We start from the raw sequence: 16,805 nt of genomic DNA on the forward strand, positions 1-16,805 counted from the left end.
GTATACTGGAAAGCAGTTTTGTGGATCTGTAGATGGGTGTGACCCGTGCTTTTTCCAAGAACTCTGCACAGTTTTTTATTCGAGAGGTATGACAGATAACAGTTAGAAGAGGGTCAAATTCAGTGTAGAATCTGATAGGGATTCCACCGGGCCTGGAGTTTTGTTCAGATTTAATGATCTCAGCAGTTTCTCAACACCACTCACTCAAATACTTATCACTGGATAATAGCTTAGAAAGCCAAAACTGCTTGTGAAATAATGGAAACTATTTAATATATAATAGATACAGTCTCAAAATGCCACATTCACTTAGATTTTGCCTTCTGGAAACCATCGAATAATCAGAAGATAATGCCTAGAAATTGCTTAAGAAAAAAATTATGTAATTTTTGCTTCTCATTTAGAAATTATCCCCATCTTTACTAACATGTACTGGAAGTCAGAACCACCTCTCATTTGCAGTGACATAATAGGTTCTCTGGAGGAGCAAAACTGAATCAGGAGTTGTATAATCTTGTTTTCAACATGTACGAGCAGGGTAAAAATCCTACAGACTTTGAGAAAAACATTATGATCCCCATCAAAGAAAGCAAATGCTACAAGATGTGAAAATTATAGGACGCTCAGTCTAGTTACTCACACCTCTAAAATAGAAACCTCAATTATCCTAAAATGCATAGAACAAAAAGTCAAAGCTCTCCGAAGATCACTTTGGATTCCGGAAAGATAGAGGAACCAGAGAAGCAATATTTGCTCTAAAACTAATAAAAGAGAAATGACTAGATAAGAACCTGACAACATACATAGCTTTCGTATCTGTAGAGAAGCCTTTGATAATGTTAAATGGGATAAGATGTTTGAGGTACTCAAAAAAGTAGGAATAGACTATAAAGATACAAAAATTATATGGAACATGTACAAAAACCAGACAGCAGTTATCCGTGGACAGACAAAACAAGAAGAGATGCAGATACAGAAAGGTGTCCAACAAGGTTGCGCACTATCCTATTGTCTTTAACCTATACATTGAAGAGGCGCTGAAAAAAGTAAGGGAAAATTCACAGACAGGTGTAGTAATTCATGGCTAACGAATAGATATGATAAGATATGCTGATGACATAGATGTCCTAGCTGAAAGTGAAGAAGATCTTGTAGTCCTACTGAATACAATGGATAAAGTTATGGGGTAAGAATATAATATGAGAATTAATAAAGCAAAAACAAAAGTAATGGCATGCAACAAAAAAGATCAAGTGAAAGTTCAAGTTCATGTAGGCAATGAACTGCTTGAACAAATAGATAAGCGCAGTGGTTAGACACTGGACTCGCATTTGGGAGGACGAAAGTTCAATCCCGCGTCCGGCCATCCTGATTTAGGTTTTCCGTGATTTCCCTAAATCGCTCCAGGCAAATGCCGGGATGGTTCCTTTCAAAAGGAATTTGACTTCCTTCCCTGTCCTTCCCTAATCCGATGAGACCGATGACCGAAAAAACCAAGTAGGTAAATTTACTTATCTGGGCAGTATAATATTACCAGGGATGGAAGGGGCAAGGCAGAAGTGAGAAGTATAATTGCTCAAGCAAAGGCTGCTTTTAACAAGAAGAAAAACATCTTAACATCTAAGAGCATCAGCCTTGAAATCAGGAAAAGATTTTTGAAATCATATGTGTGGAGTGTGGCGTGCTATGGGTGTGAAACATGGACTCTCAGGACAGAGGAAGACCAGAAGCTAAATTCTTTTGAAATGTGGTGCTATAGATAGATGCATGCTCAAAATAAAATGTCTCAACAAGGTCACAAACAAAGTGGTTCTGGAAAGAGCAGGTGAGAAGAGAAGCTTCTGGAGTTTCATTGTTAAAGGAAGAGTGTAATTTACAGGCCATCTATTAAGACATAAAGGACTCCTGAACACAATCATAGAGGGATATGTCGAGGGAAAAAGACCAGGAGGAAGACAACGGATGAGGTACATGATCAAATCGTGAAAGATGTGGGATGTAACACCTATAAAGAAATGAAGAGAAAAGCTGAAAGACGCACAGAATGGAGACAAACTGCCATTGTAGCTGTTGCAAACCAATCCTTGGATTGACCACTACAGAAGAAGAAGAAGAAGAAGAATAGGTTCTCTAGGCGACAGATCACTGCTTTATTAATTTTGATACATTTTTAGAAAAGCCTTGTGAAGTAATTGAGATGTATCAAGCAAAGCACAAAGTCAAAATATCTCTGTTTTGAAACTAGTTTGTTTTATCGTGATACTTTTAATAGTTTCCACAACAAAACTCTGTTCCAAAATCTGGCAGAAAACCCAAAGAGTTTCTGGCCATATGTAAAGTACACCAGTGGAAAGATGTAATCAATACCTTCACTGCATGATAACAATGGTGGTGTTATTGACAGCATCAGTAAAGCAGGGTTGCTAAACACAGTTTTCCAAAATTTCTTGACAAGAGAAGGCGAAGTAAATACTCCTGAATTTGAATCAAAAACAACTGCCAACAAGAATAACTTAGAAGTAGATACCCTAAGTGTAGCAAAGAAGGTTAAATCTCTTAATAAAAGCAAGGTCTCCAGTCCAGATTGTATACCAGTCACGTTCCTTTCAGAGTATGCTGATACAATAGCTCCATACTTAGCAATCATATACAACTGCTCACTCGTAGAAAGATCTGTATCTGAAGACTGGAAAGTTGAGCAAGTTACAGCAACACCCAAGAAAGGAAATGGGAGTAATCCACTGAATTACAGAACAATATCACTAATGTCAATTTGCAGTAGGATTTTAGAACATATACTGTGCTCAGACATTACGAATCACCCCGAAGAAAATGATTTATTGAAAAATAGCCAAGACAGATTTAGAAAAATATCAGTCTTGTGAAACACAACTAGCTCTTTACTCTCATGAAGTAATGGATGCCACTGACAGGGTATGTCAAATTGATTCCATATATTTAGATTTCCAGACGTCTTTTGATACCAATCCTCACAAGTGACTTCTAATTAAATTGCGTGCCTATGGAGTATCATTTGGGGTGAGTCACTGGATCAGTGTCATTTCCTACTGGAAAGTTTACAGTTTGAAATAAGAGATGGAAAGTCATGGAGAGAAACAGAAGTAATATCTGCCATTCCCCAAGTAAGTGTTATAGGCCCTATGTTGTCTCTGATATACATAAACAATTTAGGAGATAACCTGAACAGTCCTCTTAGATTTTTTACAGGCAATGCTGTTATTTACCATTATATAAAGTCATCAGATGGTCAAAACAAATTGCAGAATGATTTGGGCAAGATATCTATGTGGCAGAAAAAGTGGCAATTGGCAGGCAAGTGCTCTACCATCTGAGCTACCCAAGCACGACTCACGCCCCGTCCTCACAGCTTTACTTCTACCAGTACCTCATCTCCTACCTTCCAAACTTAACAGAAGCTCTCCTGCGAACCTTGCAGAATTAGCATTCCTGAAAGAAAGGATATTGTGGAGACATGGTTTAGTGACAGCCTGGGGGATGTTTCCAGAATTAGATTTTCACTCTGCAGCGGAATTTGCGTTGATATGAAACTTCCTGACAGATTAAAACTGTGTGCCAGACCGAGACTCGAACTCGGGACCCTTGCCTGCCGCGGGCAAGTGCTCTACCATCTAAGCCATGTCTTCTGCGAACAGGAGAGCTTCTGTAAAGTTTGGAAGGTAGGAGACGAAGTACTGGCAGAAGTAAAGCTGTGAGAACAGGGCGTAAGTTGTGCTTGGGTAGCTCAGACGGTAGAGCACTTGCTTGCGAAAGGCAAAGATCCCGAGTTCGAGTCTCGTTCTGGCACATAGTTTTAATCTGCCAGGAAGTTTTATATCAGTGCACAGTGAAAATCTCCTTCTGAAAAGTGGCAATTGACTGCAAATGACAAATGGTGTGAAGTCATTCGTGTTTTTTTTTTTTTTTTTTTTTTTTTTTTTTTTTTTTGCAGCAGGACCTTCTCATGAAATTTCAGTCACCATCGTTTTCCTCAGGGTATGAAAATATTTTGCTGGTGCTCACCTGAATAGGGAGAAATGATCACCACAATGAAGTAAGAGAAATCAGAACTTGCATGGAAAGATTTAATTGTTCATTTCCATGCACCGCTCAAGAGTGGAGCAGTAGAGAAGTAGCTTAAATGTGGTTTGATGAACCCTCTGCCAAGCTCTTACTTGTGAATTGCAGAGTGATCATATATATGTAAATGTAGAGAAAATGGATAAAGATACATTGATACATACCTAGACAGAACCCAATGTCAGTTTCATAATTCTTTGATTACACAGAATCATTTGATAAACATCAGAATAACATAGTTTCATTTCTATTTTGACATTTTGCTAGCAGTTTTTATTTTGTAATTTTTTAATCCCCCACTTCTGTTCAACCTTGTCCAGTCAGTATATTATAAACACAATACACATGCAAACAGACATGGCAGCTTGCGAGGGACTCTGAATGTCATTTAGATGCACTGAATTATCCATATAATTGGCTTTCAGGTAAGAAGTTATTGACTTACATCAAATAAGTAAGTGGATCGAAATCATCTAGTCAGTCACCCGGTGACCATGTAACATTTCTAGCTTTATAGTCATCATTTCATCGGCAAGAAGACTTCTTAGAGCAGTTGAGAAGGCAGCAGTGGGAAGATGACGCAACGCTGTGTGAGGCACTGGTGAAAAGTGGTTTATTACGTATGTGTATCATGAGAACGACCGCCCAAATTGTAATCCTTCTCCACTATTGGCTACTGTGTTCGGAAGTAACATGCCAAAATGATAAACTAAACAGTGAATTTACTTGCATTTCATATAAAAGCTTCTCTCAATAGCAGGCTATCATTCCATAATTTCAAAAGTGTTAATTACCAGCATAACAATAAACAATTGCTAAAGAAAAAGGTAGACAAAGCACTTCAGAGATTCTCGGGTTGCACCTAATCTGGATGGTGGGCAAAGTGGTTCGACTATCAGCTCAGAGCTCCATTGGCAATCTCGTAGGATAGAACTATTGTGTGCCACATTCAGTACTGGTTAAGAACTTTAATAGCAAAGCATGCAGTTAAAGTGTGAAGAATGAAATTTATTTGTGTTTCACATAGTGGACTATAACTGTGCAGTTTCTCATATTCTGCTAATTAAAAGCAAGTGGTATCTCATTTAAACAAACTAATTCAAAATTTAATTATTTATACAATACCTGTTCCTCACTAATTGTTTATTGCAGCCTCAAGATAATGGAATCATTACCTAAGTGCTGTTATCTGTGCAAGGCACAGCAACTATAGAAGATTGGAAGTTGGTGAGCGTTATTCAGAACTTATGCATTCCACTCAAGGTGGAGGAAGCAACTAGGCAACGCATGTGTACTGCAATCTTAGTATAAATAATATCGGTGACACCGTTATCTGTGGTAACACAGAGAAGGTATGAAAGAAAGAAATTTTTAGGAAAGGGATTCATCACACACATAAATTCCTCTCGCTATCTCACTCTCTTTCACTTGTCATAACCATACTGGCAGTGAAATGGAAGGTGACAGAAGACCAAAATGCTGAATTTGGTCTTTTGAAACTGTTTCACTACAGAATATCACAATACAGTACCTGCTTTCAATCATTGCACGCAAACTGCAACAGCAGATATTGAGGTAAGCGACCATGGAAGAGAAACACACTGTGATCATTTAGTATTAGAAAGGCATGTGAACCAGATGAGATATCTTGTGCAATTCTACAGAGATTAAGTGAAAACACATGCACCATTTGTAGCAGCAACTTATTGTAGTTTTCAAGCAAAGAAGGGTACTTAGTGTCTGGACAAAAGAGTGCAGGTCATTTCTATTTCCTAAAGGGTTTTAGGACAGAGGCACATATTTATAGGCCTATAACATTAACATCAATCTGTTGAAGATGCTTTTTGCTCATGTAATATGACATTTTTGGAGAACAAATATCTTCCCTATAGAAATCAACACGGATTCTGCAGACAAGAGATCTTGCGATACTCAGCTTGCTCTGTTCCACCACAAGGCCCACTGCACTGTAGATATTGGCAGATACCCAAGACAGATTCATAGGAAGAATCTTAAGGAAATATAATTCATCCAAGAGAGAAGTGGCCTACAAGGAACTTGTTCAAGCAATTCTGCAGTATTGCTCATTAGTCTAGGTCTCTTACCATGTTGATTTAACAGAAGAGATAGGGTAGATCCAACAAAGAGTGGTACACTTCATCACGGGATTGTTCAATCGGCACGAGAGCATTAAGGGCCTCTTACACACTGAGATACTTGCACTGACTTGTCTATACAGGCAGTGTTTGTCCACACAAATTGCATGTGAATGAAACAAAAGTTGAAAAATTTGTCGGTGTTTGGCCTGCGTGAAGCCTGGTGGCACTCGAATTGACACAGACCAGTTGAAATGCTTCACTATTTCATATACACAGAGGTAACAAAAGTCATGGAGTATCTCTTATATATTGTCAGACCCCCTTTTGTCCAGCACAGTGCAACAATTCGATGTGGCGTGGACACTGCAAGTCGTTAGAAGTCTCCTGCAGAAATATTGAGGCATGCTGCCTCTATAGCCCTCCACAATTGTGTCAGTGTTGCCAGTGCAGGATGTGCACGAAATGACCTCTCAACTTTGTCCCGTAAACATTAGAAGGCATTCGTGTCGGGTGATATGAGTGCCCAAATCGTTCACTTAAATTGTCCAGAATGTTCTTCAAACCAACTGTGAACAGTTGAGCCCAGTGACATGGCGTAATTGTTTGGAACCAAATGGTCTCCAAGCACCTAACATAATCATTTCCAGTCAATGACCTATCCAGTTGGAACACGGACACAGTCCATTCCATGTAAACACAGCCGACACAGCTATGGAACCATGACCAGCTTGCACTGTGCCTTGTTGACAGTTTGGGTGGCTTTGCGGCGTCTGTGCCACACTTGAACCCTACTGTCAGCTCTGTCCAACTGAAACTGGGACACTTCTGAACAGGGCACAATTTTTCAGCAGTCTCGGGTCCAACCAATACGGTCAAGAGGACAGGACAGGCACTGCAGGTGAAGATGTGCCGTTAGCAAAGATACTCGCATCAGTTGTCTGCTGCCGTAACCCCAATAACACCAAATTTTGCCACACCGTCCTGACAGTATGTTCATTATAGGTCCCACATTGATTTCTGTGATTATTTCACGCAGTGTTGCTCATCTGTTAATAGTTGCAACTCTACACAAATGCCACTGCTCTCGGTGAAAGCCGTCGGCCACTGTGTTGTCCATTGCGAGAAGTAATGCCTAAAATTTGGTGTTCTCATCACACTTTTGATGCCGTGAATCTCAGAATATTAAATTTCCTAACAATTTTCGAAATTCAGTGTCCCAGGTGTCTAGCTCCAACTACAATTATGCATTCAGAGTCTGTTAATTCCCACGGTGGGGCCATAATCATGTCAGAAACCTTTCGCTTTTGATCACCTGAGTACAAGTGACATCCCTTCAATGCACGGCTCTTTTATAAACTTTATGTACGCGATACAACCGCCATGTGTATATGTGCATACTGCGATTCCGTGACACTTGGCACCTCACCTTGTGGCACGACTTGTTTCCCTAACTATGTGGCTCAAAAATTAAGGTAACAAAACAGCACAAAATTTCAGATTAGCATAGCTTCCGGCAGTTGCTGATTACCTCAGTATTGTTATAAGTCTTTCATAAGCACTTACCGATTTTCTCATTTCTCGTTTATACTAATATTTAGATACGGTAAATGCACCGGTATTGATCCACTACAATTTGTGATGGCATATCTGTGAGTACAAACAAAAATCTTAGTATAAAGTACACTGATTTTTTAAAAAATGTACAGACCTGGATCTCAATCAGGCTTCACTAGTGTCAGCAAACACTGATGTCATTGTTATCTCTTTGTACCAGTCACCAGGTGGTAACTTCAAAAACTTCATTGCACAGATGGAGAATTGTTTATCTTACCTTACACACCTTAAATCTAAACCTGTATTCTACATCTACATCTACATCTACATCCGTACTCCGCAAGCCACCTGACGGTGTGTGGCGGAGGGTACCCTGAGTACCTCTATCGGTTCTCCCTTCTATTCCAGTCTCGTATTGTACGTGGAAAGAAGGATTGTCGGTATGCTTCTGTGTGGGCTCTAATCTCTCTGATTTTATCCTCATGGTCTCTTCGCGAGATATACGTAGGAGGGAGCAATATACTGCTTGACTCTTCGGTGAAGGTATGTTCTCGAAACTTCAACAAAAGCCCGTACCGAGCTACTGAGCGTCTCTCCTGCAGAGTCTTCCACTGGAGTTTATCTATCATCTCCGTAACGCTTTCGCAATTACTAAATGATCCTGTAACGAAGCGCGCTGCTCTCCGTTGGATCTTCTCTATCTCTTCTATCAACCCTACCTGGTGCGGATCCCACACTGCTGAGCAGTATTCAAGCATTGGGCGAACAAGCGTACTGTAACCTACTTCCTTTGTTGTCGGATTGCATTTCCTTAGGATTCTTCCAATGAATCTCAGTCTGGCATCTGCTTTACCGACGATCAACTTTATATGATCATTCCATTTTAAATCACTCCTAATGCGTACTCCCAGATAATTTATGGAATTAACTGCTTCCAGTTGATGACCTGCTATTTTGTAGCTAAATGATAAGGGACCTATCTTTCAATGTATTCGCATCACATTACACTTCGCTACATTGAGATTCAATTGCCATTCCGTGCACCATGCGTCAATTCGCTGCAGATCCTCCTGCATTTCAGTACAATTTTCCATTGTTGCAACCTCTCGATACACCACAGCATCATCTGCAAAAAGCCTCAGTGAACTTCCGATGTCATCCACCAGGTCATTTATGTATATTGTGAATAGCAACGGTCCTATGACACTCCCCTGCGGCACACCTGAAATCACTCTTACTTCGGAAGACTTCTCTCCATTGAGAATGACGTGCTGCGTTCTGTTATCTAGGAACTCCTCAATCCAATCACACAATTGATCTGATAGTCCGTATGCTCTTACTTTGTTCATTAAACGACTATGAGGAACTGTGTCAAACGCCTTGCGGAAGTCAAGAAACACGGCATCTACCTGTGTATTGTGGGCTGTTTGCAGCAAACATATTCTCAACTAAGGGCGATGCCTGTCTAGACACAGTTATCAACAACCTTAACATTTGGGATTACAATATCAACGTAGTTGAACCAATGATTGCAGATCACAGTGTGTTAGTAATAGATCTTAACATGAGGAGAGAGAGCAAATTGCAATCAAGCGCATAATGATCAAGCTACACATTCAGTAAAAGGGTTATTAAAGATGAGAGATTAACTGATCTCAAAGAAGTGCTGTCTGGTGTGAATTAGCAGCAAAAAATTTCAGTAACAGGAGCCAGTGCCACATCTGAATGTCTGTTCCAAACCTTGAAAACAAAATTTGATGACAGGTTCCCAGAAATCATCAAGAAATATCCTACAGGCAAATGACAAGGAAGGGGAAAACCTATTACAGGGAAGATGCAGTACACACCCTAAGCTATATAAATTAAAAGGTGCCATATTAACATTCAGGGACCATATGAAGACAGATTTAGATTTTCCAACTAGAGATCTGCTTCATTGTAACTACTTAAGAGACAAGAAGATTGACAAAAACGGTGTTGAGGATATTAAACATGCTCACAGTCCATGTAAAACAGCTTGTAATCTGATAAATGAGATCTGGAAGAAGCCTACTTCAGTCATAAATTCCTATAGTCCTGGTGCCTTCAATCAGTACTTCGTAAGGATAGTAAGAAATATTTTAAATGAAATTCCAGACTCAGGCTTAGATTCCACAGTTCAAATAAAAAATGTAAGCTGTTACACTATTAAAAACTAGAATGGCTTGCACCCGAAGGACACTGGACAAATAGTGAATACATATAAACATTCAGAGATTGTAGATATCTTTGACATGTCCTGCACAGTCCTGAAGAAGATTACTCTAGGGCTTGCTGAACCACTAGCCACAGTAATCAATAAATGTTTATCCTTTATTGACCATATAGCAGAGATGCCGAGTCGCAGATAGGCACAACAAAAAGACTCTCCCAATTATAGTTATCGGATGATAAACTCTTTCGGGACACAAAGCACGGCAGTGTATTATTTCATTCTGCTTAAAAATTAAATGACATTCGAAGCTGTATTGCTCCTCTTTTTATGCATAAACTGCAGCTGGCCATGTCACTGCAGGCTAGCTGTACAAGCTGACCGGCCAGTGCTGTCCAAGTTAAAATGAGCTGGTCAAGCTGTTGCCCTATAGTGTAGTGTAGTAGGTGAATATGGATTGGGCCTACGAAATGAAAGAGGAAGCTGCCTGGTAGAATTTTGCACAGAGCATAACTTAATCATAGCTAACACTTGGTTCAAGAATCATGAAAGAAGGTTGTATGCATGGAAGAACCCTGGAGATACTAGAAGGTTTCAGATAGATTATATAATGGTAAGACAGAGATTTAGGAACCAGGTTTTAAACTGTAAGACATTTCCAGGGTCAGATGTGAACTCTGACTACAATCAATTGGTTACGAACTGTAGATTAAAAGTAAAAAAACTGCAAAAAGGTGGTGATTTAAGGAGATGGGACCTGGATAAACTGAAAGAACCAGAGGTTGTACAGAGTTTCAGGTAGAGCATAAGGGAAAGAAATACAGTAGAAGAAGAACAGGTAGCTTTAAGGGATGAAATAGTGAAGGTAGCAGAGGATCAAGTAGGTAAAAACATGAGGGCTAGTAGAAACCCATGAGTAACAGAAGAGATACTGAATTTAATTGATGAAAGGAGAAAATACAAAATGCAGTAAATGAAGCAAGCAAAAAGGAATACAAACGTCTCAAAAATGAGATGAACAGGAAGTGCAAAATGGCTAAGCAGGGATGGCTAGAGGACAAATGTAAGGATATAGAGGCTTATCTCACGAGGGGTAAGATAGATACTGCCTACAGGAAAATTAAAGAGACCTTTGGAGAAAAAGAGAACCACTTGCATGAATATCAAGAGCTCAGTTCTAAGTAAAGAAGGGAAGGCAGAAAGGTGGAAGGAGTATATAGATGGTTTTTACAAGGGTGATGTACTTGAGGACAATATAATTGAAATGGAAGAGAATGTATATGAAGATGAAATGGGAGATACGATACTGCGTGAAGAGTTTGACAGAGCACTGAAAGACCTGAGTCGAAACAAGGCCACCGGAGTAGACAACATTCCATTGGAACTACTGACGGCCTTGGGAGAGCCAGTCCTGACAAAACTCTACCATCTGGTGAGCCAGATGTATGAGACAGGCAAAATTCCCTCAGATTTGAAGAAGAATATAATAATTCCAAGAAATCAGGTGTTGACAGATGTGAAAATTACCGAACTATCAGTTTAATAAGTGACAGCTGCAAAATACTAACGCGAATTCTTTACAGACGAATGGAAAAACTGGTAGAAGCTGACCTCGGGGAAGATTAGTTTGGAATCTGTAGAAATGTTGGAACATGTGAGGCAATACTGACCCTACGACTTATCTTTAGAAGCTAGATTAAGGAATACTATCTTTCAAATTCTGAAGGTGGCAGGGGTAAAGTACAGGGGATGAAAGGCTATTTACAATTTGTACAGAAACCAGATGGCAGTCATAAGAGTTGAGGGGCATGAAAGGGAAGCAGTGGTTGGGAAAGGAGTGTGACAGGGTTGTACCCTCTCCCCGATGTTATTCAATCTGTACATTGAGCAAGCAGTAAAGGAAACGAAAGAAAAGTTCTGAGTAGGTATTAAAATCCATGGAGAAGAAATAAAAACTTTAAGGTTCGCCGATGACATTGTAATTCTGTCAGAGACAGCAAAGGACTTGGAAGAGCAGTTGAATGGAATGGACAGTGTCTTGAAATGAGGGTATACGATGAACATCAACAAAAGCAAAACAAGGATAATGGAATGTAGTCAAATTAAGTCGGGTGATGCTGAGGGGATTAGATTAGGAAATGAGACACTTAAAGTAGTAAAGGAGTTTTGCTATTTGGTGAGCAAAATAACTGATGATGGTCGAAGTAGAGAGGATATAAAATGTAGCTGGCAATGGCAAGGAAAACGTTTCTGAAGAAGAGAAGTTTGTTAACATCAAGGAATGTAGATTTAAGTGTTAAGAAGTCATTGCTGAAAGTATCTGTATGGAGTGTAGCCATGTATGGAAGTGAAACATGGACGATGAATAGTTCGGACAAGAAGAGAATAGAAGATTTCGAATTGTGGTGCTACAGAAGAATGCTGAAGATTAGATGGATAGATCACATAACTAATGAGGAGATACTGAATAGAACTGGGGAGAAGAGGAGTTTGTGGCACAACTTGACTAGAAGAAGCGATCGGTTGGTAGGACATGTTCTGAGGCATCAAGGGATCACCAATTTGGTACTGGAGGGCAGGGTGGAGGGTAGAGGGAGACCAATAGATGAATACACTAAGCAGATTCAGAAGGAGGTAGGCTACAGTAGGTACTAGGAGATGAAGAAGCTTGCACAGGGTAGAGTAGCATGGAGAGCCTCATCAAACCTGTCTCATGATTGAAGACCACAACAACAACAACAACAACAACAACAACAACAACAAAAACAACAACCCAAAATTTTTACTTCATTTCTACCAAATTCTGATTTTCATAGTTTAATTGTAAAGCCTTGCTAATTTAGTCTATGAATAAATTCGTCCAGAGACTGAATGTGTTCAGTCTGCTATGTAGATACAACTACAATGCCATCAACATAAATTAAAACTTTTCTTCTTTGTTAGGATTATTTGATTTAGTAATATTACTAACTACATCGTCTTAGGTTATTTGTAAATCATTGTTATGAAATCGTTTAATTGTACTCACATCTTCAACTTCTGTTGTAAGCATTACACCCAATTTTTGTGTAGGTAACAATTCAGAACATACGTTAACTACGCTACTGGCCATTAACATTGCTACACCAAGAAGAAATGCAGATGATAAACGGGTGTTCATTGGACAAATATATTATTCTAGAATTGACATGTGATTACATTTTCATGCAATTTGGGTGCATAGATCCTGAGAAATCAGTGCCCAGAACAACCACCTCTGGCCATAATAACGGCCTTGATACACCTGGACATTCAGTCAAACAGACCTTGGATGAAATGTACAGGTACAGCTGCCCATACAGCTTCAACATGATACCACGTGGCGTATTGTGACTAGCCAGTTGCTCTGTATCCAGAAAGGGCCGGACATGACCTACAACATGAGGTCGTGCATTATCCTGCTGAAATGTAGGGTTTCGTAGGGATCGAATGAAGGCTAGAGCCACGGTTCATAGCACATCTGAAATGTAACGTCCACTGTTCAAAGTGCCGTCAATGCGAACAAGAGGTGACTGAGACGTGTAACCTATGGCACCCCATACCATCACGCCAGGTGATACGCCAGTATGGCGATGACGAATACACCCTTGCAATGTGGGTTCACCGCGATGTCGCCAAAAACGGATGTGACCATCACGATGCTGTAAACAGAATCTGGATTCATTCAAAAAAATTACGTTTTGCCATTCGTGCACCCAGGTTCCTCGTTGAGTACACCATCGCAGGCACTCATGTCTGTGATGCAGCGTCAAGGGGAACCGCAGCCATGGTCTCTGAGCTGAATGTCCATGCTGCTGCAAACATCATCAAACTGTTCATGCAGATGGTTGTTGTCTTGCAAATGTCCCCATCTGTTGACTCAGGGATCGAGACATGGGTGCACAATCCATTACAGCCATGCGGATAAGGTGCCTGTCATCTCGACTGCTAGTGATACGAGACTGTTGGAATCGAGCACAGCATTCCGTATTACCCTCCTGAACCCACCGATTCCATATTCTGCTATCAGTCACTGGATCTCGACCAACACGAGAAGCAATGGCATGATACGCTAAACCGCAATTGCGATAGGTTACAGTCCGACTTTTATCAAAGTCGGAAATGTGATGGTACACATTGCTCCTCCTTACATGAGGCATCACAACAATGTTTCACCAGGCAACACCGGTCAACTGCTGTTTGTGTATGAGAAATCGGTTGGAAACTTTCCTAATGTCAGCACGTTGTAGGTGTCGGGACTGGCGTCAACCTTGTGTGAATGCTCTGAAAAGCTAATCATTTGCATATCACAGCATCTTCTTCCTGTCAGTTAAATTTCGTGTCTGTAGCAAGTCATACTCATGGTGTAGCAATTTTAATGGCCAGTAGTGTATGTTTTCATCTGCTCTATATGGAAATCTCACTGAGGCATTTTCAAAATCTGATGTTACTTTGTGCTCTGCTAACCAATCTATTCCTAAAATCACAGGTACATAGAAACCTACAATAACAACGATTAGGAACTGAATGTTATATTTGTTTAACAAAAATGCAATGAATAGTTCTTTACTTACCAGTTTACTTGTAGACCCTGTTGTTCCTATGACCTTGACTCTGGCTGCTGGAAGTCATGGAAAAAGTTGAAACATGTTGTTTTGTTCTATAAATTTTTGATCTATTACTGAAATATCACTGCCAGATTCTAAAATCACCCATACTCGCATCTGTGTGATACAATCTTCCCTATAATAGCCCAACTCTTAAACTTATTCCATCACCAATCTAATTAAATTACAAATGTTGTTGTTGAATGCCCTATTTTGATGTCCCCTGTTATTATTCCTATTATTATATCTTCGTCCTAATCTATTACGATCCTGACCATCATTTCCTCTATTGTGATGGCTATAGGTGGTATTGTCTTGGTCCCTTTTTCTATTACTATTAGCCCACCTTTCTGATTATTGCTCCATGGTGTCTATGTGTTCCAAATATTCTAATAAACTATTAATTTTACGCCAGTCTCTTTTTTAAAAAGTCTGTCTCTTGCCCTCCATGATCAGCAACTGATGACCACTTTTAACAAATGTTCGACTGTTATGGCCTGTCAAAGTCTGTTGCTTCATTAATATGCCACTCTATGAAGTTTCTGTAGCCCTACCAATAATTATTGCTGTAAGGCTCTGAACATAAAAGTTCTGGACATAGCTTCTTTTGAGCCCCATCGCCCCAGTTTTTTTTCTTTTAAAAGCTCTTTCGAACTCTTCATACTTTTGAAAATCCCCACTGTGCTGTGTGAGTTATCAAAAATTTAATTTTATTGTGATCTGTTCCATATTTGTGAAAGATTTTAGAAATAAAACAAGATGTATATCTCCTGATGCTGTAATTTTGGAAATTTATGATTAAGTCTAGTTGTTGATCTATCACCCATGAGTATAGTATATGACTCTGTATACTGTCTCTTCAGTCTCAGAAGAGTCGTTAGGTTTGATGTTTATCTTGTTTCGAAGATTCCATTCTAATTCAAGTTTCTGCAAGCTAGGTTTTAGTTCGCTACTGATTGCTGAAATTGCACCTATATCCGTACCTGTAAACTTGTGTAATATGTTTTTAGTTTCTAATAATTCTTTCTCTACAATCTGAACTCTGAATTAAATTGTCTTGTTCAGATTTTATTGGATGTACACGTTCTGTTTTATCATCTGGAGTTTCTTTGACGACTTGTAGTTTTCACATAACATACATTTTTTAAAAGTTAATAAAAATCAGAAAAGAAATTATTAAATTCTATTACAATTTAGAATTCCTTAAAGGTCAAAATGTTAATCTATATGTTCACAATCATTATTTACAGGACATTAACACCACCAACAAAGGAACTTGGAAGATACACAAAGGCATTTTTTTTTCATAAGAATAGCAACTTAAATAAATGGTTACTGTGTATACCTACAGAAAATATGATGTAACTAACATGTAATGTGCATGAAGGTTATGCACACTTTGGACCGAAATAATGTATCATGCCCCACATGACAATGTATTATTGTTTTTACCCTCAAGTGAGCACATCTATGTATAAAGTGCACCACCCACAATTCGCTTTGTCTTGTACCAATCCATTGTTGTTTCACAGTTGTGAGCCTGTATCTGTACCTTAATTATTGCTTCAGGTAACACATCGATAAGTTGTGTCACAAGAAACAAATTACAATCAGTGCAAGAAACATGTGCAAGATTCCAAGCTAGCAGCACACTCTCACAAAGAGGCAGTTGTCTATGAAATAATTAGCAATCAAATAAGAGGTTGGCTGGGATATGATGCAACTGTGCTGTTTAATGCTTTGAAGGTTCATTACTGTGCAGTAACACTTGTACATGACAACAGAGTGATTGAATGAAAGTTTATTTTGTTATTGTTTAACTGAACAGTGATTTACCTCATAAAATGTAAGGTTTTTTAATTGTTATCTAATTAACCCTTGTGTACACATTGGGTTATCTGGATAGCCCTTATAACTATAACATTCAATATTTCAGGTGTATTGAAACTAATGTAGACAAGCCCAGATTATTTCTCATTTGCAGCTTTATACATTTCATAATAAAATCAAAATGTAAATACTTTCAAAAGAAAGAGCAATTCAATGGGAAGGAACATAAAGCACACTCTAGTCTACATTCAGGTTGCCCATGAACCACATATCTCCATTACAACAGATGTGAAGTTCACAAATGAAGTACTCTATTTTATATAATGTATTAATAGTTTTAACATTTATTAGATAACTAAGTAATAATGCAACAGATGTAGTTATCAAGGTGTGCAAAATACATCAATT

This window comes from Schistocerca gregaria, chromosome 10 (assembly GCF_023897955.1).
Source record: "Schistocerca gregaria isolate iqSchGreg1 chromosome 10, iqSchGreg1.2, whole genome shotgun sequence".
Taxonomy (NCBI): Eukaryota; Metazoa; Arthropoda; class Insecta; order Orthoptera; family Acrididae; genus Schistocerca; species Schistocerca gregaria.